Source organism: Rhamphochromis longiceps, linkage group LG3 (assembly GCF_057381845.1).
Source record: "Rhamphochromis longiceps isolate RC_006_pf linkage group LG3, R_longiceps_female_GT1.1, whole genome shotgun sequence".
Taxonomy (NCBI): Eukaryota; Metazoa; Chordata; class Actinopteri; order Cichliformes; family Cichlidae; genus Rhamphochromis; species Rhamphochromis longiceps.
In genome coordinates, this window is record NC_140559.1 from 65,857,619 (window position 1) to 65,885,114 (window position 27,496).

Consider the following 27,496-nt stretch of genomic DNA (forward strand, 5'->3'; position numbering starts at 1 on the left):
ACACCACACCAGGGCCTGTGGCTGCTGGCTGAGGCCACCTACACCACACCAGGGCCTGTGGCTGCTGGCTGAGGCCACTTACACCACACCAGGGCCCTTTTGCTGCTGGCTGAGGCCACTTACACCACACCAGTGCCTGTGTCTTCTAGCTGAGGCGACTTACACCACACCAGGGCCTGTGGCTGCTGGCTGAGGCCAATTACACCACACCAGGGTCTGTGGCTCTTGCTCAGGCCACTTACACCACACCAGGGCCTGTGGCACTGGCTGAGGCCACTTACACCACACCAGGGCCTGTGGCTGCTGGCTGAGGCCACTTACACCACACCAGGGCCTGTGGCTGCTGGCTGAGGCCACTTACACCACACCAGGGCCTGTGGCTGCTGGCTGAGGCCACCTACACCACACCAGGGCCCTTTTGCTGCTGGCTGAGGCCACTTACACCACACCAGTGCCTGTGGCTTCTGGCTGAGGCGACTTACACCACACCAGGGCCTGTGGCTGCTGGCTGAGGCCACTTACACCACACCAAGGCCTGTTGCTCTTGCTCAGGCCACTCACATCACACCAGGCCCTGCGCTTCTGGCCGAGGCCATCTTCACCAAACCAGGCCCTGTGCTGCTTGCTGTGGCCATGTACAACACACCAGGCCCTGTGCTGGTTCCTGAGGCCATCTTCAACAATCCAGGGCCTGTGCTGTTGGATAAATGCCAAACTGAGCCTTTGGGTTAGGGTATTATGCAAACATGCAGGTATGGTTATAGGATTGTCTTCGTAACTTCAGGTACTTGCCACCTAATCACTTGAATCCATAAATTGAGACATTGTGCTGGAGCCAGCAGCTTACGGCCATACCACCCTGAGCACGCCTGATCTCGGAAACTAAGCAGGGCTGGGCTTGGTTAGTACTTGGATGGGAGACTTCCTGGGAATACCTGGTGCTGTAAGCCTTTCATTTTCATGTCATTGAACCGCTTTTGATCCAGAGAAGGGGTGTATTAAAAGACCAAAAGCAGCTGCCCATTAATGAGGGCACATTAACGACACTGCTTTTGGCTCTTTTCCAATGTCTTGTGCTGCTAGCTGATGCAACCTACACCACACAAGGGCCTGAGTGACCGGCTGGGGCCACTTACACCACATCAGGGCCTGTGGCTCTGGCTGAGGCCACTTACACCACACCAGGGCCTGTGGCTGCTGGCTGAGGCCACTTACACCACACCAGGGCCTGTGGCTGCTGGCTGAGGCCACCTACACCACACCAGGGCATTAGTTGCTATTGAGGCCAATTACACCACACCAGGGTCTGTGGCTCTTGCTCAGGCAAGTTACATCACAACAGGGCCTGTGGCTGCTGCCTGAGGCCACATACACCACACCAGGGCCTTAGTTGCTATTGAGGCCAATTACACCACACCAGGGTCTGTGGCTCTTGCTCAGGCCACTTACACCACACCAGGGCCTGTGGCACTGGCTGAGGCCACTTACACCACACCAGGGCCTGTGGCTGCTGGCTGAGGCCACTTACACCACACCAGGGCCTGTGGCTGCTGGCTGAGGCCACCTACACCACACCAGGGCCTGTGGCTGCTGGCTGAGGCGACTTACACCACACCAGGGCCCTTTTGCTGCTGGGTGAGGCCACTTACACCACACCAGTGCCTGTGGCTTCTGGCTGAGGCTACTTACACCACACCAGGGCCTGTGGCTGCTGGCTGAGGCCACTTACACCACACCAGGGCCTGTGGCTCTTGCTCAGGCCACTTACACCACACCAGGGCCTGTGGCTGCTGGCTGAGGCCACTTACACCACACCAGGGCCTGTGGCTGCTGGCTGAGGCCAATTTCACCACACCAGGGTCTGTGGCTCTTGCTCAGGCCACTTACACCACACCAGGGCCTGAGTGACCGGCTGGGGCCACTTACACCACATCAGGGCCTGTGGCTCTGGCTGAGGCCACTTACACCACACCAGGGCCTGTGGCTGCTGGCTCAGGCAAGTTACATCACAACAGGGCCTGTGGCTGCTGCCTGAGGCCACATACACCACACCAGGGCCTTAGTTGCTATTGAGGCCAATTACACCACACCAGGGTCTGTGGCTCTTGCTCAGGCCACTTACACCACACCAGGGCCTGTGGCACTGGCTGAGGCCACTTACACCACACCAGGGCCTGTGGCTGCTGGCTGAGGCCACTTACACCACACCAGGGCCTGTGGCTGCTGGCTGAGGCCACCTACACCACACCAGGGCCTGTGGCTGCTGGCTGAGGCGACTTACACCACACCAGGGCCCTTTTGCTGCTGGCTGAGGCCACTTACACCACACCAGTGCCTGTGGCTTCTGGCTGAGACCACTTACACCACACCAGTGCCTGTGGCTTCTGGCTGAGACCACTTACACCACACCAGGGCCTGTGGCTGCTGGCTGAGGCCACTTACACCAAACCAGGCCCTGTGCTGCTTGCTGTGGCCATGTAAAACACACCAGGTCCTGTGCTGGTTCTTGAGGCCATCTTCAACAATCCAGGGCCTGTGCTGTTGGATAAATGCCAAACTGAGCCTTTGGGTTAGGGTATTATGCAAACATGCAGGTATGGTTATAGGATTGTCTTCGTAACTTCAGGTACTTGCCACCTAATCACTTGAATCCATAAATTGAGACATTGTGGTGGGGCCAGCAGCTTACGGCCATACCACCCTGAGCACGCCTGACCTCGTCTGATCTCGGAAGCTAAGCAGGGCTGGGCTTGGCTAGTACTTGGATGGGAGACTTCCTGGGAATACCTGGTGGTGTAAGCCTTTCATTTTCATGTCATTGAACCGCTTTTGATCCAGAGAAGGGGTGTATTAAAAGACCAAAAGCATCTGCCCATTAATGAGGGCACATTAACGACATTGCTTTTGGCTCTTTTCCAATGTCTTGTGCTGCTAGCTGATGCAACCTACACCACACAAGGGCCTGAGTGACCGGCTGGGGCCACTTACACCACATCAGGGCCTGTGGCTCTGGCTGAGGCCACTTACACCACACCAGGGCCTGTGGCTGCTGGCTGAGGCCACTTACACCACACCAGGGCCTGTGGCTGCTGGCTGAGGCCACCTACACCACACCAGGGCATTAGTTGCTATTGAGGCCAATTACACCACACCAGGGTCTGTGGCTCTTGCTCAGGCCACTTACACCACACCAGGGCCTGTGGCTGCTGGCTGAGGCCACCTACACCACACCAGGGCCTGTGGCTGCTGGCTGAGGCCACTTACACCACACCAGGGCCCTTTTGCTGCTGGCTGAGGCCACTTACACCACACCAGTGCCTGTGGCTTCTGGCTGAGGCGACTTACACCACACCAGGGCCTGTGGCTGCTGGCTGAGGCCACTTACACCACACCAAGGCCTGTTGCTCTTGCTCAGGCCACTCACATCACACCAGGCCCTGCGCTTCTGGCCGAGGCCATCTTCACCAAACCAGGCCCTGTGCTGCTTGCTGTGGCCATGTACAACACACCAGGCCCTGTGCTGGTTCCTGAGGCCATCTTCAACAATCCAGGGCCTGTGCTGTTGGATAAATGCCAAACTGAGCCTTTGGGTTAGGGTATTATGCAAACATGCAGGTATGGTTATAGGATTGTCTTCGTAACTTCAGGTACTTGCCACCTAATCACTTGAATCCATAAATTGAGACATTGTGCTGGAGCCAGCAGCTTACGGCCATACCACCCTGAGCACGCCCGACCTCGTCTGATCTCGGAAGCTAAGCAGGGCTGGGCTTGGTTAGTACTTGGATGGGAGACTGCCTGGGAATACCTGGTGCTGTAAGCCTTTCATTTTCATGTCATTGAACCGCTTTTGATCCAGAGAAGGGGTGTATTAAAAGACCAAAAGCAGCTGCCCATTAATGAGGGCACATTAACGACACTGCTTTTGGCTCTTTTCCAATGTCTTGTGCTGCTAGCTGATGCAACCTACACCACACAAGGGCCTGAGTGACCGGCTGGGGCCACTTACACCACATCAGGGCCTGTGGCTCTGGCTGAGGCCACTTACACCACACCAGGGCCTGTGGCTGCTGGCTGAGGCCACTTACACCACACCAGGGCCTGTGGCTGCTGGCTGAGGCCACCTACACCACACCAGGGCATTAGTTGCTATTGAGGCCAATTACACCACACCAGGGTCTGTGGCTCTTGCTCAGGCCACTTACACCACACCAGGGCCTGTGGCTCTTGCTCAGGCCACTTACACCACACCAGGGCCTGTGGCACTGGCTGAGGCCACTTACACCACACCAGGGCCTGTGGCTGCTGGCTGAGGCCACTTACACCACACCAGGGCCCTTTTGCTGCTGGCTGAGGCCACTTACACCACACCAGTGCCTGTGTCTTCTAGCTGAGGCGACTTACACCACACCAGGGCCTGTGGCTGCTGGCTGAGGCCACTTACACCACACCAGGGTCTGTGGCTCTTGCTCAGGCCACTTACACCACACCAGGGCCTGTGGCACTGGCTGAGGCCACTTACACCACACCAGGGCCTGTGGCTGCTGGCTGAGGCCACTTACACCACACCAGGGCCTGTGGCTGCTGGCTGAGGCCACTTACACCACACCAGGGCATGTGGCTGCTGGCTGAGGCCACCTACACCACACCAGGGCCTGTGGCTGCTGGCTGAGGCCACTTACACCACACCAGGGCCCTTTTGCTGCTGGCTGAGGCCACTTACACCACACCAGTGCCTGTGGCTTCTGGCTGAGGCGACTTACACCACACCAGGGCCTGTGGCTGCTGGCTGAGGCCACTTACACCACACCAGGGCCTGTGGCTGCTGGCTGAGGCCACTTACACCACACCAGGGCCTGTGGCTGCTGGCTGAGGCCACCTACACCACACCAGGGCCTGTGGCTGCTGGCTGAGGCCACTTACACCACACCAGGGCCTGTGGCTCTTGCTCAGGCCACTCACATTACACCAGGCCCTGCGCTTCTGGCCGAGGCCATCTTCACCAAACCAGGCCCTGTGGTTCTTGCTCAGGCCACTTACACCACACCAGGGCCTTATTTGCTATTGAGGCCACTTACACCACACCAGGGCCTGTGGCTCTGGCTTAGGCCACTTACACCACACCAGGGCCTTATTTGCTATTGAGGCCACTTACACCACACCAGGGCCTGTGGCTCTGGCTTAGGCCACTTACACCACACCAGGGCCTTTGGCACTTGCTCAGGCCACTTACACCACACCAGGGCCTGTGGCTGCTGGCTGAGGCCACTTACACCACACCAGGGCCTGTGGCTCTTGCTCAGGCCACTTACACCACACCAGGGCCTGTGGCACTGGCTGAGGCCACTTAGACCACACCAGGGCCTGTGGCTGCTGGCTGAGGCCACTTACACCACACCAGGGCCTGTGGCTGCTGGCTGAGGCCACTTACACCAAACCAGGGCCTGTGGCTGCTTGCTGAGGCCATCTTCACCAAACCAGGCCCTGTGCTGCTTGCTGTGGCCATGTAAAACACACCAGGTCCTGTGCTGGTTCTTGAGGCCATCTTCAACAATCCAGGGCCTGTGCTGTTGGATAAATGCCAAACTGAGCCTTTGGGTTAGGGTATTATGCAAACATGCAGGTATGGTTATAGGATTGTCTTCGTAACTTCAGGTACTTGCCACCTAATCACTTGAATCCATAAATTGAGACATTGTGCTGGGGCCAGCAGCTTACGGCCATACCACCCTGAGCACGCCCGACCTCGTCTGATCTCGGAAGCTAAGCAGGGCTGGGCTTGGCTAGTACTTGGATGGGAGACTGCCTGGGAATACCTGGTGCTGTAAGCCTTTCATTTTCATGTCATTGAACCGCTTTTGATCCAGAGAAGGGGTGTATTAAAAGACCAAAAGCATCTGCCCATTAATGAGGGCACATTAACGACATTGCTTTTGGCTCTTTTCCAATGTCTTGTGCTGCTAGCTGATGCAACCTACACCACACAAGGGCCTGAGTGACCGGCTGGGGCCACTTACACCACATCAGGGCCTGTGGCTCTGGCTGAGGCCACTTACACCACACCAGGGCCTGTGGCTGCTGGCTGAGGCCACTTACACCACACCAGGGCCTGTGGCTGCTGGCTGAGGCCACCTACACCACACCAGGGCATTAGTTGCTATTGAGGCCAATTACACCACACCAGGGTCTGTGGCTCTTGCTCAGGCCACTTACACCACACCAGGGCCTGTGGCTGCTGGCTGAGGCCACCTACACCACACCAGGGCCTGTGGCTGCTGGCTGAGGCCACTTACACCACACCAGGGCCCTTTTGCTGCTGGCTGAGGCCACTTACACCACACCAGTGCCTGTGGCTTCTGGCTGAGGCGACTTACACCACACCAGGGCCTGTGGCTGCTGGCTGAGGCCACTTACACCACACCAAGGCCTGTTGCTCTTGCTCAGGCCACTCACATCACACCAGGCCCTGCGCTTCTGGCCGAGGCCATCTTCACCAAACCAGGCCCTGTGCTGCTTGCTGTGGCCATGTACAACACACCAGGCCCTGTGCTGGTTCCTGAGGCCATCTTCAACAATCCAGGGCCTGTGCTGTTGGATAAATGCCAAACTGAGCCTTTGGGTTAGGGTATTATGCAAACATGCAGGTATGGTTATAGGATTGTCTTCGTAACTTCAGGTACTTGCCACCTAATCACTTGAATCCATAAATTGAGACATTGTGCTGGAGCCAGCAGCTTACGGCCATACCACCCTGAGCACGCCCGACCTCGTCTGATCTCGGAAGCTAAGCAGGGCTGGGCTTGGTTAGTACTTGGATGGGAGACTGCCTGGGAATACCTGGTGCTGTAAGCCTTTCATTTTCATGTCATTGAACCGCTTTTGATCCAGAGAAGGGGTGTATTAAAAGACCAAAAGCAGCTGCCCATTAATGAGGGCACATTAACGACACTGCTTTTGGCTCTTTTCCAATGTCTTGTGCTGCTAGCTGATGCAACCTACACCACACAAGGGCCTGAGTGACCGGCTGGGGCCACTTACACCACATCAGGGCCTGTGGCTCTGGCTGAGGCCACTTACACCACACCAGGGCCTGTGGCTGCTGGCTGAGGCCACTTACACCACACCAGGGCCTGTGGCTGCTGGCTGAGGCCACCTACACCACACCAGGGCATTAGTTGCTATTGAGGCCAATTACACCACACCAGGGTCTGTGGCTCTTGCTCAGGCCACTTACACCACACCAGGGCCTGTGGCTCTTGCTCAGGCCACTTACACCACACCAGGGCCTGTGGCACTGGCTGAGGCCACTTACACCACACCAGGGCCTGTGGCTGCTGGCTGAGGCCACTTACACCACACCAGGGCCCTTTTGCTGCTGGCTGAGGCCACTTACACCACACCAGTGCCTGTGTCTTCTAGCTGAGGCGACTTACACCACACCAGGGCCTGTGGCTGCTGGCTGAGGCCACTTACACCACACCAGGGTCTGTGGCTCTTGCTCAGGCCACTTACACCACACCAGGGCCTGTGGCACTGGCTGAGGCCACTTACACCACACCAGGGCCTGTGGCTGCTGGCTGAGGCCACTTACACCACACCAGGGCCTGTGGCTGCTGGCTGAGGCCACTTACACCACACCAGGGCATGTGGCTGCTGGCTGAGGCCACCTACACCACACCAGGGCCTGTGGCTGCTGGCTGAGGCCACTTACACCACACCAGGGCCCTTTTGCTGCTGGCTGAGGCCACTTACACCACACCAGTGCCTGTGGCTTCTGGCTGAGGCGACTTACACCACACCAGGGCCTGTGGCTGCTGGCTGAGGCCACTTACACCACACCAGGGCCTGTGGCTGCTGGCTGAGGCCACTTACACCACACCAGGGCCTGTGGCTGCTGGCTGAGGCCACCTACACCACACCAGGGCCTGTGGCTGCTGGCTGAGGCCACTTACACCACACCAGGGCCTGTGGCTCTTGCTCAGGCCACTCACATTACACCAGGCCCTGCGCTTCTGGCCGAGGCCATCTTCACCAAACCAGGCCCTGTGGTTCTTGCTCAGGCCACTTACACCACACCAGGGCCTTATTTGCTATTGAGGCCACTTACACCACACCAGGGCCTGTGGCTCTGGCTTAGGCCACTTACACCACACCAGGGCCTTTGGCACTTGCTCAGGCCACTTACACCACACCAGGGCCTGTGGCTGCTGGCTGAGGCCACTTACACCACACCAGGGCCTGTGGCTCTTGCTCAGGCCACTTACACCACACCAGGGCCTGTGGCACTGGCTGAGGCCACTTAGACCACACCAGGGCCTGTGGCTGCTGGCTGAGGCCACTTACACCACACCAGGGCCTGTGGCTGCTGGCTGAGGCCACTTACACCAAACCAGGGCCTGTGGCTGCTTGCTGAGGCCATCTTCACCAAACCAGGCCCTGTGCTGCTTGCTGTGGCCATGTAAAACACACCAGGTCCTGTGCTGGTTCTTGAGGCCATCTTCAACAATCCAGGGCCTGTGCTGTTGGATAAATGCCAAACTGAGCCTTTGGGTTAGGGTATTATGCAAACATGCAGGTATGGTTATAGGATTGTCTTCGTAACTTCAGGTACTTGCCACCTAATCACTTGAATCCATAAATTGAGACATTGTGCTGGGGCCAGCAGCTTACGGCCATACCACCCTGAGCACGCCCGACCTCGTCTGATCTCGGAAGCTAAGCAGGGCTGGGCTTGGCTAGTACTTGGATGGGAGACTGCCTGGGAATACCTGGTGCTGTAAGCCTTTCATTTTCATGTCATTGAACCGCTTTTGATCCAGAGAAGGGGTGTATTAAAAGACCAAAAGCATCTGCCCATTAATGAGGGCACATTAACGACATTGCTTTTGGCTCTTTTCCAATGTCTTGTGCTGCTAGCTGATGCAACCTACACCACACAAGGGCCTGAGTGACCGGCTGGGGCCACTTACACCACATCAGGGCCTGTGGCTCTGGCTGAGGCCACTTACACCACACCAGGGCCTGTGGCTGCTGGCTGAGGCCACTTACACCACACCAGGGCCTGTGGCTGCTGGCTGAGGCCACCTACACCACACCAGGGCATTAGTTGCTATTGAGGCCAATTACACCACACCAGGGTCTGTGGCTCTTGCTCAGGCCACTTACACCACACCAGGGCCTGTGGCTCTTGCTCAGGCCACTTACACCACACCAGGGCCTGTGGCACTGGCTGAGGCCACTTACACCACACCAGGGCCTGTGGCTGCTGGCTGAGGCCACTTACACCACACCAGGGCCTGTGGCTGCTGGCTGAGGCCACTTACACCACACCAGGGCCTGTGGCTGCTGGCTGAGGCCACCTACACCACACCAGGGCCTGTGGCTGCTGGCTGAGGCGACTTACACCACACCAGGGCCTGTGGCTGCTGGCTGAGGCCACTTACACCACACCAGTGCCTGTGTCTTCTAGCTGAGGCGACTTACACCACACCAGGGCCTGTGGCTGCTGGCTGAGGCCACTTACACCACACCAAGGCCTGTTGCTCTTGCTCAGGCCACTCACATCACACCAGGCCCTGCGCTTCTGGCCGAGGCCATCTTCACCAAACCAGGCCCTGTGCTGCTTGCTGTGGCCATGTACAACACACCAGGCCCTGTGCTGGTTCCTGAGGCCATCTTCAACAATCCAGGGCCTGTGCTGTTGGATAAATGCCAAACTGAGCCTTTGGGTTAGGGTATTATGCAAACATGCAGGTATGGTTATAGGATTGTCTTCGTAACTTCAGGTACTTGCCACCTAATCACTTGAATCCATAAATTGAGACATTGTGCTGGAGCCAGCAGCTTACGGCCATACCACCCTGAGCACGCCCGACCTCGTCTGATCTCGGAAGCTAAGCAGGGCTGGGCTTGGCTAGTACTTGGATGGGAGACTGCCTGGGAATACCTGGTGCTGTAAGCCTTTCATTTTCATGTCATTGAACCGCTTTTGATCCAGAGAAGGGGTGTATTAAAAGACCAAAAGCAGCTGCCCATTAATGAGGGCACATTAACGACATTGCTTTTGGCTCTTTTCCAATGTCTTGTGCTGCTAGCTGATGCAACCTACACCACACAAGGGCCTGAGTGACCGGCTGGGGCCACTTACACCACATCAGGGCCTGTGGCTCTGGCTGAGGCCACTTACACCACACCAGGGCCTGTGGCTGCTGGCTGAGGCCACTTACACCACACCAGGGCCTGTGGCTGCTGGCTGAGGCCACCTACACCACACCAGGGCATTAGTTGCTATTGAGGCCAATTACACCACACCAGGGTCTGTGGCTCTTGCTCAGGCAAGTTACATCACAACAGGGCCTGTGGCTGCTGCCTGAGGCCACATACACCACACCAGGGCCTTAGTTGCTATTGAGGCCAATTACACCACACCAGGGCCTGTGGCTGCTGGCTGAGGCCACCTACACCACACCAGGGCCTGTGGCTGCTGGCTGAGGCGACTTACACCACACCAGGGCCCTTTTGCTGCTGGCTGAGGCCACTTACACCACACCAGTGCCTGTGGCTTCTGGCTGAGGCTACTTACACCACACCAGGGCCTGTGGCTGCTGGCTGAGGCCACTTACACCACACCAGGGCCTGTGGCTCTTGCTCAGGCCACTTACACCACACCAGGGCCTGTGGCTGCTGGCTGAGGCCACTTACACCACACCAGGGCCTGTGGCTGCTGGCTGAGGCCAATTTCACCACACCAGGGTCTGTGGCTCTTGCTCAGGCCACTTACACCACACCAGGGCCTGTGGCACTGGCTGAGGCCACTTACACCACACCAGGGCCTGAGTGACCGGCTGGGGCCACTTACACCACATCAGGGCCTGTGGCTCTGGCTGAGGCCACTTACACCACACCAGGGCCTGTGGCTGCTGGCTCAGGCAAGTTACATCACAACAGGGCCTGTGGCTGCTGCCTGAGGCCACATACACCACACCAGGGCCTTAGTTGCTATTGAGGCCAATTACACCACACCAGGGTCTGTGGCTCTTGCTCAGGCCACTTACACCACACCAGGGCCTGTGGCACTGGCTGAGGCCACTTACACCACACCAGGGCCTGTGGCTGCTGGCTGAGGCCACTTACACCACACCAGGGCCTGTGGCTGCTGGCTGAGGCCACCTACACCACACCAGGGCCTGTGGCTGCTGGCTGAGGCGACTTACACCACACCAGGGCCCTTTTGCTGCTGGCTGAGGCCACTTACACCACACCAGTGCCTGTGGCTTCTGGCTGAGGCCACTTACACCACACCAGGGCCTGTGGCTGCTGGCTGAGGCCACTTACACCAAACCAGGGCCTGTGGCTGCTTGCTGAGGCCATCTTCACCAAACCAGGCCCTGTGCTGCTTGCTGTGGCCATGTAAAACACACCAGGTCCTGTGCTGGTTCTTGAGGCCATCTTCAACAATCCAGGGCCTGTGCTGTTGGATAAATGCCAAACTGAGCCTTTGGGTTAGGGTATTATGCAAACATGCAGGTATGGTTATAGGATTGTCTTCGTAACTTCAGGTACTTGCCACCTAATCACTTGAATCCATAAATTGAGACATTGTGCTGGGGCCAGCAGCTTACGGCCATACCACCCTGAGCACGCCCGACCTCGTCTGATCTCGGAAGCTAAGCAGGGCTGGGCTTGGCTAGTACTTGGATGGGAGACTGCCTGGGAATACCTGGTGCTGTAAGCCTTTCATTTTCATGTCATTGAACCGCTTTTGATCCAGAGAAGGGGTGTATTAAAAGACCAAAAGCATCTGCCCATTAATGAGGGCACATTAACGACATTGCTTTTGGCTCTTTTCCAATGTCTTGTGCTGCTAGCTGATGCAACCTACACCACACAAGGGCCTGAGTGACCGGCTGGGGCCACTTACACCACATCAGGGCCTGTGGCTCTGGCTGAGGCCACTTACACCACACCAGGGCCTGTGGCTGCTGGCTGAGGCCACTTACACCACACCAGGGCCTGTGGCTGCTGGCTGAGGCCACCTACACCACACCAGGGCATTAGTTGCTATTGAGGCCAATTACACCACACCAGGGTCTGTGGCTCTTGCTCAGGCCACTTACACCACACCAGGGCCTGTGGCTCTTGCTCAGGCCACTTACACCACACCAGGGCCTGTGGCACTGGCTGAGGCCACTTACACCACACCAGGGCCTGTGGCTGCTGGCTGAGGCCACTTACACCACACCAGGGCCCTTTTGCTGCTGGCTGAGGCCACTTACACCACACCAGTGCCTGTGTCTTCTAGCTGAGGCGACTTACACCACACCAGGGCCTGTGGCTGCTGGCTGAGGCCACTTACACCACACCAGGGTCTGTGGCTCTTGCTCAGGCCACTTACACCACACCAGGGCCTGTGGCACTGGCTGAGGCCACTTACACCACACCAGGGCCTGTGGCTGCTGGCTGAGGCCACTTACACCACACCAGGGCCTGTGGCTGCTGGCTGAGGCCACTTACACCACACCAGGGCATGTGGCTGCTGGCTGAGGCCACCTACACCACACCAGGGCCTGTGGCTGCTGGCTGAGGCCACTTACACCACACCAGGGCCCTTTTGCTGCTGGCTGAGGCCACTTACACCACACCAGTGCCTGTGGCTTCTGGCTGAGGCGACTTACACCACACCAGGGCCTGTGGCTGCTGGCTAAGGCCACTTACACCACACCAGGGCCTGTGGCTGCTGGCTGAGGCCACTTACACCACACCAGGGCCTGTGGCTGCTGGCTGAGGCCACCTACACCACACCAGGGCCTGTGGCTGCTGGCTGAGGCCACTTACACCACACCAGGGCATTAGTTGCTATTGAGGCCAATTACACCACACCAGGGTCTGTGGCTCTTGCTCAGGCCACTTACACCACACCAGGGCCTGTGGCTCTTGCTCAGGCCACTTACACCACACCAGGGCCTGTGGCACTGGCTGAGGCCACTTACACCACACCAGGGCCTGTGGCTGCTGGCTGAGGCCACTTACACCACACCAGGGCCTGTGGCTGCTGGCTGAGGCCACCTACACCACACCAGGGCCTGTGGCTGCTGGCTGAGGCGACTTACACCACACCAGGGCCCTTTTGCTGCTGGCTGAGGCCACTTACACCACACCAGTGCCTGTGTCTTCTAGCTGAGGCGACTTACACCACACCAGGGCCTGTGGCTGCTGGCTGAGGCCAATTACACCACACCAGGGTCTGTGGCTCTTGCTCAGGCCACTTACACCACACCAGGGCCTGTGGCACTGGCTTAGGCCACTTACACCACACCAGGGCCTGTGGCTGCTGGCTGAGGCCACTTACACCACACCAGGGCCTGTGGCTGCTGGCTGAGGCCACTTACACCACACCAGGGCCTGTGGCTGCTGGCTGAGGCCACCTACACCACACCAGGGCCTGTGGCTGCTGGCTGAGGCCACTTACACCACACCAGGGCCCTTTTGCTGCTGGCTGAGGCCACTTACACCACACCAGTGCCTGTGGCTTCTGGCTGAGGCGACTTACACCACACCAGGGCCTGTGGCTGCTGGCTGAGGCCACTTACACCACACCAAGGCCTGTGGCTGCTGGCTGAGGCCACTTACACCACACCAGGGCCTGTGGCTGCTGGCTGAGGCCACCTACACCACACCAGGGCCTGTGGCTGCTGGCTGAGGCCACTTACACCACACCAGGGCCCTTTTGCTGCTGGCTGAGGCCACTTACACCACACCAGTGCCTGTGGCTTCTGGCTGAGGCGACTTACACCACACCAGGGCCTGTGGCTGCTGGCTGAGGCGACTTACACCACACCAGGGCCCTTTTGCTGCTGGCTGAGGCCACTTACACCACACCAGTGCCTGTGGCTTCTGGCTGAGGCTACTTACACCACACCAGGGCCTGTGGCTGCTGGCTGAGGCCACTTACACCACACCAGGGCCTGTGGCTCTTGCTCAGGCCACTTACACCACACCAGGGCCTGTGGCTGCTGGCTGAGGCCACTTACACCACACCAGGGCCTGTGGCTGCTGGCTGAGGCCACTTACACCACACCAAGGCCTGTTGCTCTTGCTCAGGCCACTCACATCACACCAGGCCCTGCGCTTCTGGCCGAGGCCATCTTCACCAAACCAGGCCCTGTGCTGCTTGCTGTGGCCATGTACAACACACCAGGCCCTGTGCTGGTTCCTGAGGCCATCTTCAACAATCCAGGGCCTGTGCTGTTGGATAAATGCCAAACTGAGCCTTTGGGTTAGGGTATTATGCAAACATGCAGGTATGGTTATAGGATTGTCTTCGTAACTTCAGGTACTTGCCACCTAATCACTTGAATCCATAAATTGAGACATTGTGCTGGAGCCAGCAGCTTACGGCCATACCACCCTGAGCACGCCCGACCTCGTCTGATCTCGGAAGCTAAGCAGGGCTGGGCTTGGTTAGTACTTGGATGGGAGACTGCCTGGGAATACCTGGTGCTGTAAGCCTTTCATTTTCATGTCATTGAACCGCTTTTGATCCAGAGAAGGGGTGTATTAAAAGACCAAAAGCAGCTGCCCATTAATGAGGGCACATTAACGACACTGCTTTTGGCTCTTTTCCAATGTCTTGTGCTGCTAGCTGATGCAACCTACACCACACAAGGGCCTGAGTGACCGGCTGGGGCCACTTACACCACATCAGGGCCTGTGGCTCTGGCTGAGGCCACTTACACCACACCAGGGCCTGTGGCTGCTGGCTGAGGCCACTTACACCACACCAGGGCCTGTGGCTGCTGGCTGAGGCCACCTACACCACACCAGGGCCTGTGGCTCTTGCTCAGGCAAGTTACATCACAACAGGGCCTGTGGCTGCTGCCTGAGGCCACATACACCACACCAGGGCCTTAGTTGCTATTGAGGCCAATTACACCACACCAGGGTCTGTGGCTCTTGCTCAGGCCACTTACACCACACCAGGGCCTGTGGCACTGGCTGAGGCCACTTACACCACACCAGGGCGTGTGGCTGCTGGCTGAGGCCACTTACACCACACCAGGGCCCTTTTGCTGCTGGCTGAGGCCACTTACACCACACCAGGGCCTGTGTCTTCTAGCTGAGGCCACTTACACCACACCAGGGCCTGTGGCACTGGCTGAGGCCACTTACACCACACCAGGGCCTGTGGCTCTTGCTCAGGCCACTTACACCACACCAGGGCCTGTGGCACTGGCTGAGGCCACTTACACCACACCAGGGCCTGTGGCTGCTGGCTGAGGCCACTTACACCACACCAGGGCCTGTGGCTGCTGGCTGAGGCCACTTACACCACACCAGTGCCTGTGGCTGCTGGCTGAGGCCACCTACACCACACCAGGGCCTGTGGCTGCTGGCTGAGGCCACTTACACCACACCAGGGCCCTTTTGCTGCTGGCTGAGGCCACTTACACCACACCAGTGCCTGTGGCTTCTGGCTGAGGCGACTTACACCACACCAGGGCCTGTGGCTGCTGGCTGAGGCCACTTACACCACACCAAGGCCTGTTGCTCTTACTCAGGCCACTCACATCACACCAGGCCCTGCGCTTCTGGCCGAGGCCATCTTCACCAAACCAGGCCCTGTGCTGCTTGCTGTGGCCATGTACAACACACCAGGCCCTGTGCTGGTTCCTGAGGCCATCTTCAACAATCCAGGGCCTGTGCTGTTGGATAAATGCCAAACTGAGCCTTTGGGTTAGGGTATTATGCAAACATGCAGGTATGGTTATAGGATTGTCTTCGTAACTTCAGGTACTTGCCACCTAATCACTTGAATCCATAAATTGAGACATTGTGCTGGAGCCAGCAGCTTACGGCCATACCACCCTGAGCACGCCCGACCTCGTCTGATCTCGGAAGCTAAGCAGGGCTGGGCTTGGTTAGTACTTGGATGGGAGACTGCCTGGGAATACCTGGTGCTGTAAACCTTTCATTTTCATGTCATTGAACCGCTTTTGATCCAGAGAAGGGGTGTATTAAAAGACCAAAAGCAGCTGCCCATTAATGAGGGCACATTAACGACACTGCTTTTGGCTCTTTTCCAATGTCTTGTGCTGCTAGCTGATGCAACCTACACCACACAAGGGCCTGAGTGACCGGCTGGGGCCACTTACACCACATCAGGGCCTGTGGCTCTGGCTGAGGCCACTTACACCACACCAGGGCCTGTGGCTCTTGCTCAGGCCACTTACACCACACCAGGGCCTGTGGCACTGGCTGAGGCCACTTACACCACACCAGGGCCTGTGGCTGCTGGCTGAGGCCACTTACACCACACCAGGGCCTGTGGCTGCTGGCTGAGGCCACTTACACCACACCAGGGCCTGTGGCTCTTGCTCAGGCCACTTACACCACACCAGGGCCTGTGGCTCTTGCTCAGGCCACTTACACCACACCAGGGCCTGTGGCACTGGCTGAGGCCACTTACACCACACCAGGGCCTGTGGCTGCTGGCTGAGGCCACTTACACCACACCAAGGCCTGTGGCTGCTGGCTGAGGCCACCTACACCACACCAGGGCCTGTGGCTGCTGGCTGAGGCCACTTACACCACACCAGGGCCCTTTTGCTGCTGGCTGAGGCCACTTACACCACACCAGTGCCTGTGGCTTCTGGCTGAGGCGACTTACACCACACCAGGGCCTGTGGCTGCTGGCTGAGGCCACTTACACCACACCAAGGCCTGTGGCTCTTGCTCAGGCCACTCACATCACACCAGGCCCTGCGCTTCTGGCCGAGGCCATCTTCACCAAACCAGGCCCTGTGCTGCTTGCTGTGGCCACTTACCCCACACCAGGGCCTGTGGCTGCTGGCTGAGGCCACCTACACCACACCAGGGCCTGTGGCTGCTGGCTGAGGCGACTTAAACCACACCAGGGCCCTTTTGCTGCTGGCTGAGGCCACTTACACCACACCAGTGCCTGTGGCTTCTGGCTGAGGCGACTTACACCACACCAGGGCCTGTGGCTGCTGGCTGAGGCCAATTACACCACACCAGGGTCTGTGGCTCTTGCTCAGGCCACTTACACCACACCAGGGCCTGTGGCACTGGCTGAGGCCACTTACACCACACCAGGGCCTGTGGCTGCTGGCTGAGGCCACTTACACCACACCAGGGCCTGTGGCTGCTGGCTGAGGACACCTACACCACACCAGGGCCTGTGGCTGCTGGCTGAGGCCACTTACACCACACCAGGGCCTGTGGCTGCTGGCTGAGGCCACTTACACCACACCAGTGCCTGTGGCTTCTGGCTGAGGCGACTTACACCACACCAGGGCCTGTGGCTGCTGGCTGAGGCCACTTACACCACACCAAGGCCTGTTGCTCTTGCTCAGGCCACTCACATCACACCAGGCCCTGCGCTTCTGGCCGAGGCCATCTTCACCAAACCAGGCCCTGTGCTGCTTGCTGTGGCCATGTAAAACACACCAGGTCCCGTGCTGGTTCTTGAGGCCATCTTCAACAATCCAGGGCCTGTGCTGTTGGATAAATGCCAAACTGAGCCTTTGGGTTAGGGTATTATGCAAACATGCAGGTATGGTTATAGGATTGTCTTCGTAACTTCAGGTACTTGCCACCTAATCACTTGAATCCATAAATTGAGACATTGTGCTGGAGCCAGCACCTTACGGCCATACCACCCTGAGCACGCCCGACCTCGTCTGATCTCGGAAGCTAAGCAGGGCTGGGCTTGGTTAGTACTTGGATGGGAGACTGCCTGCGAATACCTGGTGCTGTAAGCCTTTCATTTTCATGTCATTGAACCGCTTTTGATCCAGAGAAGGGGTGTATTAAAAGACCAAAAGCAGCTGCCCATTAATGAGGGCACATTAACGACACTGCTTTTGGCTCTTTTCCAATGTCTTGTGCTGCTAGCTGATGCAACCTACACCACACAAGGGCCTGAGTGACCGGCTGGGGCCACTTACACCACATCAGGGCCTGTGGCTCTGGCTGAGGCCACTTACACCACACCAGGGCCTGTGGCTGCTGGCTGAGGCCACTTACACCACACCAGGGCCTGTGGCTGCTGGCTGAGGCCACCTACACCACACCAGGGCCTGTGGCTGCTGGCTGAGGCCAATTACACCACACCAGGGCCTGTGGCTTCTGGCTGAGGCCACTTACACCACACCAGGGCCTGTGGCTCTTGCTCAGGCCACTTACACCACACCAGGGCCTGTGGCACTGGCTGAGGCCACTTACACCACACCAGGGCCTGTGGCTGCTGGCTGAGGCCACCTACACCACACCAGGGCCCTTTTGCTGCTGGCTGAGGCCACTTACACCACACCAGTGCCTGTGGCTTCTGGCTGAGGCCACTTACACCACACCAGGGCCTGTGGCTGCTGGCTGAGGCCAATTACACCACACCAGGGCCTGTGGCTCTTGCTCAGGCCACTTACACCACACCAGGGCCTGTGGCACTGGCTGAGGCCACTTACACCACACCAGGGCCTGTGGCTGCTGGCTGAGGCCACCTACACCACACCAGGGCCCTTTTGCTGCTGGCTGAGGCCACTTACACCACACCAGTGCCTGTGGCTTCTGGCTGAGGCCACTTACACCACACCAGGGCCTGTGGCTGCTGGCTGAGGCGACTTACACCACACCAGGGCCCTTTTGCTGCTGGCTGAGGCCACTTACACCACACCAGTGCCTGTGGCTTCTGGCTGAGGCCACTTACACCACACCAAGGCCTGTGGCTGCTGGCTGAGGCCACCTACACCACACCAGGGCCTGTGGCTGCTGGCTGAGGCCACCTACACCACACCAGGGCATTAGTTGCTATTGAGGCCAATTACACCACACCAGGGTCTGTGGCTCTTGCTCAGGCCACTTACACCACACCAGGGCCTGTGGCTCTTGCTCAGGCCACTTACACCACACCAGGGCCTGTGGCACTGGCTGAGGCCACTTACACCACACCAGGGCCTGTGGCTGCTGGCTGAGGCCACCTACACCACACCAGGGCCTGTGGCTGCTGGCTGAGGCCACTTACACCACACCAGGGCCCTTTTGCTGCTGGCTGAGGCCACTTACACCACACCAGTGCCTGTGGCTTCTGGCTGAGGCGACTTACACCACACCAGGGCCTGTGGCTGCTGGCTGAGGCCACTTACACCACACCAGGGCCCTTTTGCTGCTGGCTGAGGCCACTTACACCACACCAGTGCCTGTGGCTTCTGGCTGAGGCGACTTACACCACACCAGGGCCTGTGGCTGCTGGCTGAGGCCACTTACACCACACCAAGGCCTGTTGCTCATGCTCAGGCCACTCACTTCACACCAGGCCCTGCGCTTCTGGCCGAGGCCATCTTCACCAAACCAGGCCCTGTGCTGCTTGCTGTGGCCATGTACAACACACCAGGCCCTGTGCTGGTTCCTGAGGCCATCTTCAACAATCCAGGGCCTGTGCTGTTGGATAAATGCCAAACTGAGCCTTTGGGTTAGGGTATTATGCAAACATGCAGGTATGGTTATAGGATTGTCTTCGTAACTTCAGGTACTTGCCACCTAATCACTTGAATCCATAAATTGAGACATTGTGCTGGAGCCAGCAGCTTACGGCCATACCACCCTGAGCACGCCCGACCTCGTCTGATCTCGGAAGCTAAGCAGGGCTGGGCTTGGTTAGTACTTGGATGGGAGACTGCCTGGGAATACCTGGTGCTGTAAGCCTTTCCTTTTCATGTCATTGAACCGCTTTTGATCCAGAGAAGGGGTGTATTAAAAGACCAAAAGCAGCTGCCCATTAATGAGGGCACATTAACGACACTGCTTTTGGCTCTTTTCCAATGTCTTGTGCTGCTAGCTGATGCAACCTACACCACACAAGGGCCTGAGTGACCGGCTGGGGCCACTTACACCACATCAGGGCCTGTGGCTCTGGCTGAGGCCACTTACACCACACCAGGGCCTGTGGCTGCTGGCTGAGGCCACTTACACCACACCAGGGCCTGTGGCTGCTGGCTGAGGCCACCTACACCACACCAGGGCATTAGTTGCTATTGAGGCCAATTACACCACACCAGGGTCTGTGGCTCTTGCTCAGGCCACTTACACCACACCAGGGCCTGTGGCACTTGCTCAGGCCACTTACACCACACCAGGGCCTGTGGCACTGGCTGAGGCCACTTACACCACACCAGGGCCTGTGGCTGCTGGCTGAGGCCACTTACACCACACCAGGGCCTGTGGCTGCTGGCTGAGGCCACCTACACCACACCAGGGCCTGTGGCTGCTGGCTGAGGCCACTTACACCACACCAGGGCCCTTTTGCTGCTGGCTGAGGCCACTTACACCACACCAGTGCCTGTGGCTTCTGGCTGGGGCCACTTACACCACATCAGGGCCTGTGGCTCTGGCTGAGGCCACTTACACCACACCAGGGCCTGTGGCTGCTGGCTGAGGCCACTTACACCACACCAGGGCCTGTGGCTGCTGGCTGAGGCCACCTACACCACACCAGGGCCTGTGGCTGCTGGCTGAGGCCAATTACACCACACCAGGGCCTGTGGCACTGGCTGAGGCCACTTACACCACACCAGGGCCTGTGGCTCTTGCTCAGGCCACTTACACCACACCAGGGCCTGTGGCACTGGCTGAGGCCACTTACACCACACCAGGGCCTGTGGCTGCTGGCTGAGGCCACTTACACCACACCAGGGCCTGTGGCTGCTGGCTGAGGCCACTTACACCACACCAGTGCCTGTGGCTGCTGGCTGAGGCCACCTACACCACACCAGGGCCTGTGGCTGCTGGCTGAGGCCACTTACACCACACCAGGGCCCTTTTGCTGCTGGCTGAGGCCACTTACACCACACCAGTGCCTGTGGCTTCTGGCTGAGGCGACTTACACCACACCAGGGCCTGTGGCTGCTGGCTGAGGCCACTTACACCACACCAAGGCCTGTTGCTCTTACTCAGGCCACTCACATCACACCAGGCCCTGCGCTTCTGGCCGAGGCCATCTTCACCAAACCAGGCCCTGTGCTGCTTGCTGTGGCCATGTACAACACACCAGGCCCTGTGCTGGTTCCTGAGGCCATCTTCAACAATCCAGGGCCTGTGCTGTTGGATAAATGCCAAACTGAGCCTTTGGGTTAGGGTATTATGCAAACATGCAGGTATGGTTATAGGATTGTCTTCGTAACTTCAGGTACTTGCCACCTAATCACTTGAATCCATAAATTGAGACATTGTGCTGGAGCCAGCAGCTTACGGCCATACCACCCTGAGCACGCCCGACCTCGTCTGATCTCGGAAGCTAAGCAGGGCTGGGCTTGGTTAGTACTTGGATGGGAGACTGCCTGGGAATACCTGGTGCTGTAAACCTTTCATTTTCATGTCATTGAACCGCTTTTGATCCAGAGAAGGGGTGTATTAAAAGACCAAAAGCAGCTGCCCATTAATGAGGGCACATTAACGACACTGCTTTTGGCTCTTTTCCAATGTCTTGTGCTGCTAGCTGATGCAACCTACACCACACAAGGGCCTGAGTGACCGGCTGGGGCCACTTACACCACATCAGGGCCTGTGGCTCTGGCTGAGGCCACTTACACCACACCAGGGCCTGTGGCTCTTGCTCAGGCCACTTACACCACACCAGGGCCTGTGGCACTGGCTGAGGCCACTTACACCACACCAGGGCCTGTGGCTGCTGGCTGAGGCCACTTACACCACACCAGGGCCTGTGGCTGCTGGCTGAGGCCACTTACACCACACCAGGGCCTGTGGCTCTTGCTCAGGCCACTTACACCACACCAGGGCCTGTGGCTCTTGCTCAGGCCACTTACACCACACCAGGGCCTGTGGCACTGGCTGAGGCCACTTACACCACACCAGGGCCTGTGGCTGCTGGCTGAGGCCACTTACACCACACCAAGGCCTGTGGCTGCTGGCTGAGGCCACCTACACCACACCAGGGCCTGTGGCTGCTGGCTGAGGCCACTTACACCACACCAGGGCCCTTTTGCTGCTGGCTGAGGCCACTTACACCACACCAGTGCCTGTGGCTTCTGGCTGAGGCGACTTACACCACACCAGGGCCTGTGGCTGCTGGCTGAGGCCACTTACACCACACCAAGGCCTGTGGCTCTTGCTCAGGCCACTCACATCACACCAGGCCCTGCGCTTCTGGCCGAGGCCATCTTCACCAAACCAGGCCCTGTGCTGCTTGCTGTGGCCACTTACACCACACCAGGGCCTGTGGCTGCTGGCTGAGGCCACCTACACCACACCAGGGCCTGTGGCTGCTGGCTGAGGCGACTTAAACCACACCAGGGCCCTTTTGCTGCTGGCTGAGGCCACTTACACCACACCAGTGCCTGTGGCTTCTGGCTGAGGCGACTTACACCACACCAGGGCCTGTGGCTGCTGGCTGAGGCCAATTACACCACACCAGGGTCTGTGGCTCTTGCTCAGGCCACTTACACCACACCAGGGCCTGTGGCACTGGCTGAGGCCACTTACACCACACCAGGGCCTGTGGCTGCTGGCTGAGGCCACTTACACCACACCAGGGCCTGTGGCTGCTGGCTGAGGACACCTACACCACACCAGGGCCTGTGGCTGCTGGCTGAGGCCACTTACACCACACCAGGGCCTGTGGCTGCTGGCTGAGGCCACTTACACCACACCAGTGCCTGTGGCTTCTGGCTGAGGCGACTTACACCACACCAGGGCCTGTGGCTGCTGGCTGAGGCCACTTACACCACACCAAGGCCTGTTGCTCTTGCTCAGGCCACTCACATCACACCAGGCCCTGCGCTTCTGGCCGAGGCCATCTTCACCAAACCAGGCCCTGTGCTGCTTGCTGTGGCCATGTAAAACACACCAGGTCCCGTGCTGGTTCTTGAGGCCATCTTCAACAATCCAGGGCCTGTGCTGTTGGATAAATGCCAAACTGAGCCTTTGGGTTAGGGTATTATGCAAACATGCAGGTATGGTTATAGGATTGTCTTCGTAACTTCAGGTACTTGCCACCTAATCACTTGAATCCATAAATTGAGACATTGTGCTGGAGCCAGCAGCTTACGGCCATACCACCCTGAGCACGCCCGACCTCGTCTGATCTCGGAAGCTAAGCAGGGCTGGGCTTGGTTAGTACTTGGATGGGAGACTGCCTGGGAATACCTGGTGCTGTAAGCCTTTCCTTTTCATGTCATTGAACCGCTTTTGATCCAGAGAAGGGGTGTATTAAAAGACCAAAAGCAGCTGCCCATTAATGAGGGCACATTAACGACACTGCTTTTGGCTCTTTTCCAATGTCTTGTGCTGCTAGCTGATGCAACCTACACCACACAAGGGCCTGAGTGACCGGCTGGGGCCACTTACACCACATCAGGGCCTGTGGCTCTGGCTGAGGCCACTTACACCACACCAGGGCCTGTGGCTGCTGGCTGAGGCCACTTACACCACACCAGGGCCTGTGGCTGCTGGCTGAGGCCACCTACACCACACCAGGGCCTGTGGCTGCTGGCTGAGGCCAATTACACCACACCAGGGCCTGTGGCTTCTGGCTGAGGCCACTTACACCACACCAGGGCCTGTGGCTCTTGCTCAGGCCACTTACACCACACCAGGGCCTGTGGCACTGGCTGAGGCCACTTACACCACACCAGGGCCTGTGGCTGCTGGCTGAGGCCACCTACACCACACCAGGGCCCTTTTGCTGCTGGCTGAGGCCACTTACACCACACCAGTGCCTGTGGCTTCTGGCTGAGGCCACTTACACCACACCAGGGCCTGTGGCTGCTGGCTGAGGCCAATTACACCACACCAGGGCCTGTGGCTCTTGCTCAGGCCACTTACACCACACCAGGGCCTGTGGCACTGGCTGAGGCCACTTACACCACACCAGGGCCTGTGGCTGCTGGCTGAGGCCACCTACACCACACCAGGGCCCTTTTGCTGCTGGCTGAGGCCACTTACACCACACCAGTGCCTGTGGCTTCTGGCTGAGGCCACTTACACCACACCAGGGCCTGTGGCTGCTGGCTGAGGCGACTTACACCACACCAGGGCCCTTTTGCTGCTGGCTGAGGCCACTTACACCACACCAGTGCCTGTGGCTTCTGGCTGAGGCCACTTACACCACACCAAGGCCTGTGGCTGCTGGCTGAGGCCACCTACACCACACCAGGGCCTGTGGCTGCTGGCTGAGGCCACCTACACCACACCAGGGCATTAGTTGCTATTGAGGCCAATTACACCACACCAGGGTCTGTGGCTCTTGCTCAGGCCACTTACACCACACCAGGGCCTGTGGCTCTTGCTCAGGCCACTTACACCACACCAGGGCCTGTGGCACTGGCTGAGGCCACTTACACCACACCAGGGCCTGTGGCTGCTGGCTGAGGCCACCTACACCACACCAGGGCCTGTGGCTGCTGGCTGAGGCCACTTACACCACACCAGGGCCCTTTTGCTGCTGGCTGAGGCCACTTACACCACACCAGTGCCTGTGGCTTCTGGCTGAGGCGACTTACACCACACCAGGGCCTGTGGCTGCTGGCTGAGGCCACTTACACCACACCAGGGCCCTTTTGCTGCTGGCTGAGGCCACTTACACCACACCAGTGCCTGTGGCTTCTGGCTGAGGCGACTTACACCACACCAGGGCCTGTGGCTGCTGGCTGAGGCCACTTACACCACACCAAGGCCTGTTGCTCATGCTCAGGCCACTCACTTCACACCAGGCCCTGCGCTTCTGGCCGAGGCCATCTTCACCAAACCAGGCCCTGTGCTGCTTGCTGTGGCCATGTACAACACACCAGGCCCTGTGCTGGTTCCTGAGGCCATCTTCAACAATCCAGGGCCTGTGCTGTTGGATAAATGCCAAACTGAGCCTTTGGGTTAGGGTATTATGCAAACATGCAGGTATGGTTATAGGATTGTCTTCGTAACTTCAGGTACTTGCCACCTAATCACTTGAATCCATAAATTGAGACATTGTGCTGGAGCCAGCAGCTTACGGCCATACCACCCTGAGCACGCCCGACCTCGTCTGATCTCGGAAGCTAAGCAGGGCTGGGCTTGGTTAGTACTTGGATGGGAGACTGCCTGGGAATACCTGGTGCTGTAAGCCTTTCCTTTTCATGTCATTGAACCGCTTTTGATCCAGAGAAGGGGTGTATTAAAAGACCAAAAGCAGCTGCCCATTAATGAGGGCACATTAACGACACTGCTTTTGGCTCTTTTCCAATGTCTTGTGCTGCTAGCTGATGCAACCTACACCACACAAGGGCCTGAGTGACCGGCTGGGGCCACTTACACCACATCAGGGCCTGTGGCTCTGGCTGAGGCCACTTACACCACACCAGGGCCTGTGGCTGCTGGCTGAGGCCACTTACACCACACCAGGGCCTGTGGCTGCTGGCTGAGGCCACCTACACCACACCAGGGCATTAGTTGCTATTGAGGCCAATTACACCACACCAGGGTCTGTGGCTCTTGCTCAGGCCACTTACACCACACCAGGGCCTGTGGCACTTGCTCAGGCCACTTACACCACACCAGGGCCTGTGGCACTGGCTGAGGCCACTTACACCACACCAGGGCCTGTGGCTGCTGGCTGAGGCCACTTACACCACACCAGGGCCTGTGGCTGCTGGCTGAGGCCACCTACACCACACCAGGGCCTGTGGCTGCTGGCTGAGGCCACTTACACCACACCAGGGCCCTTTTGCTGCTGGCTGAGGCCACTTACACCACACCAGTGCCTGTGGCTTCTGGCTGAGGCGACTTACACCACACCAGGGCCTGTGGCTGCTGGCTGAGGCCACTTACACCACACCAAGGCCTGTGGCTCTTGCTCAGGCCACTCACATCACACCAGTGCCTGCGCTTCTGGCCGAGGCCATCTTCACCAAACCAGGCCCTGTGCTGCTTGCTGTGGCCACTTACACCACACCAGGGCCTTTGGCTGCTGGCTGAGGCCACCTACACCACACCAGGGCCTGTGGCTGCTGGCTGAGGCGACTTAAACCACACCAGGGCCCTTTTGCTGCTGGCTGAGGCCACTTACACCACACCAGTGCCTGTGGCTTCTGGCTGAGGCCACTTACACCACACCAGGGCCTGTGGCTGCTGGCTGAGGCCAATTACACCACACCAGGGTCTGTGGCTCTTGCTCAGGCCACTTACACCACACCAGGGCCTGTGGCACTGGCTGAGGCCACTTACACCACACCAGGGCCTGTGGCTGCTGGCTGAGGCCACTTACACCACACCAGGGCCTGTGGCTGCTGGCTGAGGCCACCTACACCACACCAGGGCCTGTGGCTGCTGGCTGAGGCCACTTACACCACACCAGGGCCCTTTTGCTGCTGGCTGAGGCCACTTACACCACACCAGTGCCTGTGGCTGCTGGCTGAGGCCACTTACACCACACCAAGGCCTGTTGCTCTTGCTCAGGCCACTCACATCACACCAGGCCCTGCGCTTCTGGCCGAGGCCATCTTCACCAAACCAGGCCCTGTGCTGCTTGCTGTGGCCATGTACAACACACCAGGCCCTGTGCTGGTCCCTGAGGCCATCTTCAACAATCCAGGGCCTGTGCTGTTGGATAAATGCCAAACTGAGCCTTTGTTTAGGGTATTATGCAAACATGCAGGTATGGTTATAGGATTGTCTTCGTAACTTCAGGTACTTGCCACCTAATCACTTGAATCCATAAATTGAGACATTGTGCTGGAGCCAGCAGCTTACGGCCATACCACCCTGAGCACGCCCGACCTCGTCTGATCTCGGAAGCTAAGCAGGGCTGGGCTTGGTTAGTACTTGGATGGGAGACTGCCTGGGAATACCTGGTGCTGTAAGCCTTTCATTTTCATGTCATTGAACCGCTTTTGATCCAGAGAAGGGGTGTATTAAAAGACCAAAAGCAGCTGCCCATTAATGAGGGCACATTAACGACACTGCTTTTGGCTCTTTTCCAATGTCTTGTGCTGCTAGCTGATGCAACCTACACCACACAAGGGCCTGAGTGACCGGCTGGGGCCACTTACACCACATCAGGGCCTGTGGCTCTGGCTGAGGCCACTTACACCACACCAGGGCCTGTGGCTGCTGGCTGAGGCCACTTACACCACACCAGGGCCTGTGGCTGCTGGCTGAGGCCACCTACACCACACCAGGGCCTGTGGCTGCTGGCTGAGGCCACCTACACCACACCAGGGCCTGTGGCTGCTGGCTGAGGCCAATTACACCACACCAGGGCCTGTGGCACTGGCTGAGGCCACTTACACCACACCAGGGCCTGTGGCTCTTGCTCAGGCCACTTACACCACACCAGGGCCTGTGGCACTGGCTGAGGCCACTTACACCACACCAGGGCCTGTGGCTGCTGGCTGAGGCCACTTACACCACACCAGGGCCTGTGGCTGCTGGCTGAGGCCACCTACACCACACCAGGGCCTGTGGCTGCTGGCTGAGGCCAATTACACCACACCAG

General features: G+C 58.5%; 13 non-coding genes and 3 pseudogenes across 13 annotated transcripts; all 16 read left to right on the forward strand.

Annotated features, from left to right (window-relative positions):
* The first annotated feature begins 841 nt into the window (after positions 1–841).
* Positions 842–950, forward strand: LOC146675895 (5S ribosomal RNA; annotated as a pseudogene).
* Positions 951–2,683: 1,733 nt separating this feature from the next.
* On the forward strand, positions 2,684–2,802 carry LOC146675896 (5S ribosomal RNA; annotated as a pseudogene).
* Positions 2,803–3,704: 902 nt separating this feature from the next.
* On the forward strand, positions 3,705–3,823 carry LOC146675897 (5S ribosomal RNA). Its single transcript, XR_014910982.1, has one exon. It is a non-coding gene; the product is annotated as a 5S ribosomal RNA (ribosomal RNA).
* A 1,889-nt stretch (positions 3,824–5,712) lies between these two features.
* On the forward strand, positions 5,713–5,831 carry LOC146675898 (5S ribosomal RNA). The gene has a single exon (XR_014910708.1). It is a non-coding gene; the product is annotated as a 5S ribosomal RNA (ribosomal RNA).
* Positions 5,832–6,733: 902 nt separating this feature from the next.
* LOC146675899 (5S ribosomal RNA) lies at positions 6,734–6,852 on the forward strand. Its single transcript, XR_014910983.1, has one exon. It is a non-coding gene; the product is annotated as a 5S ribosomal RNA (ribosomal RNA).
* A 1,812-nt stretch (positions 6,853–8,664) lies between these two features.
* On the forward strand, positions 8,665–8,783 carry LOC146675900 (5S ribosomal RNA). The gene has a single exon (XR_014910709.1). It is a non-coding gene; the product is annotated as a 5S ribosomal RNA (ribosomal RNA).
* A 1,059-nt stretch (positions 8,784–9,842) lies between these two features.
* Positions 9,843–9,961, forward strand: LOC146675901 (5S ribosomal RNA). The gene has a single exon (XR_014910710.1). It is a non-coding gene; the product is annotated as a 5S ribosomal RNA (ribosomal RNA).
* Positions 9,962–11,615: 1,654 nt separating this feature from the next.
* On the forward strand, positions 11,616–11,734 carry LOC146675902 (5S ribosomal RNA). The gene has a single exon (XR_014910711.1). It is a non-coding gene; the product is annotated as a 5S ribosomal RNA (ribosomal RNA).
* A 2,655-nt stretch (positions 11,735–14,389) lies between these two features.
* LOC146675903 (5S ribosomal RNA) lies at positions 14,390–14,508 on the forward strand. The gene has a single exon (XR_014910984.1). It is a non-coding gene; the product is annotated as a 5S ribosomal RNA (ribosomal RNA).
* Positions 14,509–15,846: 1,338 nt separating this feature from the next.
* On the forward strand, positions 15,847–15,965 carry LOC146675904 (5S ribosomal RNA). The gene has a single exon (XR_014910850.1). It is a non-coding gene; the product is annotated as a 5S ribosomal RNA (ribosomal RNA).
* Positions 15,966–17,661: 1,696 nt separating this feature from the next.
* On the forward strand, positions 17,662–17,780 carry LOC146675905 (5S ribosomal RNA; annotated as a pseudogene).
* Positions 17,781–19,600: 1,820 nt separating this feature from the next.
* Positions 19,601–19,719, forward strand: LOC146675906 (5S ribosomal RNA). The gene has a single exon (XR_014910985.1). It is a non-coding gene; the product is annotated as a 5S ribosomal RNA (ribosomal RNA).
* A 1,537-nt stretch (positions 19,720–21,256) lies between these two features.
* LOC146675907 (5S ribosomal RNA) lies at positions 21,257–21,375 on the forward strand. Its single transcript, XR_014910851.1, has one exon. It is a non-coding gene; the product is annotated as a 5S ribosomal RNA (ribosomal RNA).
* A 1,696-nt stretch (positions 21,376–23,071) lies between these two features.
* On the forward strand, positions 23,072–23,190 carry LOC146675908 (5S ribosomal RNA). The gene has a single exon (XR_014910987.1). It is a non-coding gene; the product is annotated as a 5S ribosomal RNA (ribosomal RNA).
* A 1,820-nt stretch (positions 23,191–25,010) lies between these two features.
* Positions 25,011–25,129, forward strand: LOC146675909 (5S ribosomal RNA). The gene has a single exon (XR_014910988.1). It is a non-coding gene; the product is annotated as a 5S ribosomal RNA (ribosomal RNA).
* Positions 25,130–26,745: 1,616 nt separating this feature from the next.
* On the forward strand, positions 26,746–26,864 carry LOC146675910 (5S ribosomal RNA). The gene has a single exon (XR_014910989.1). It is a non-coding gene; the product is annotated as a 5S ribosomal RNA (ribosomal RNA).
* Positions 26,865–27,496: the final 632 nt, after the last annotated feature.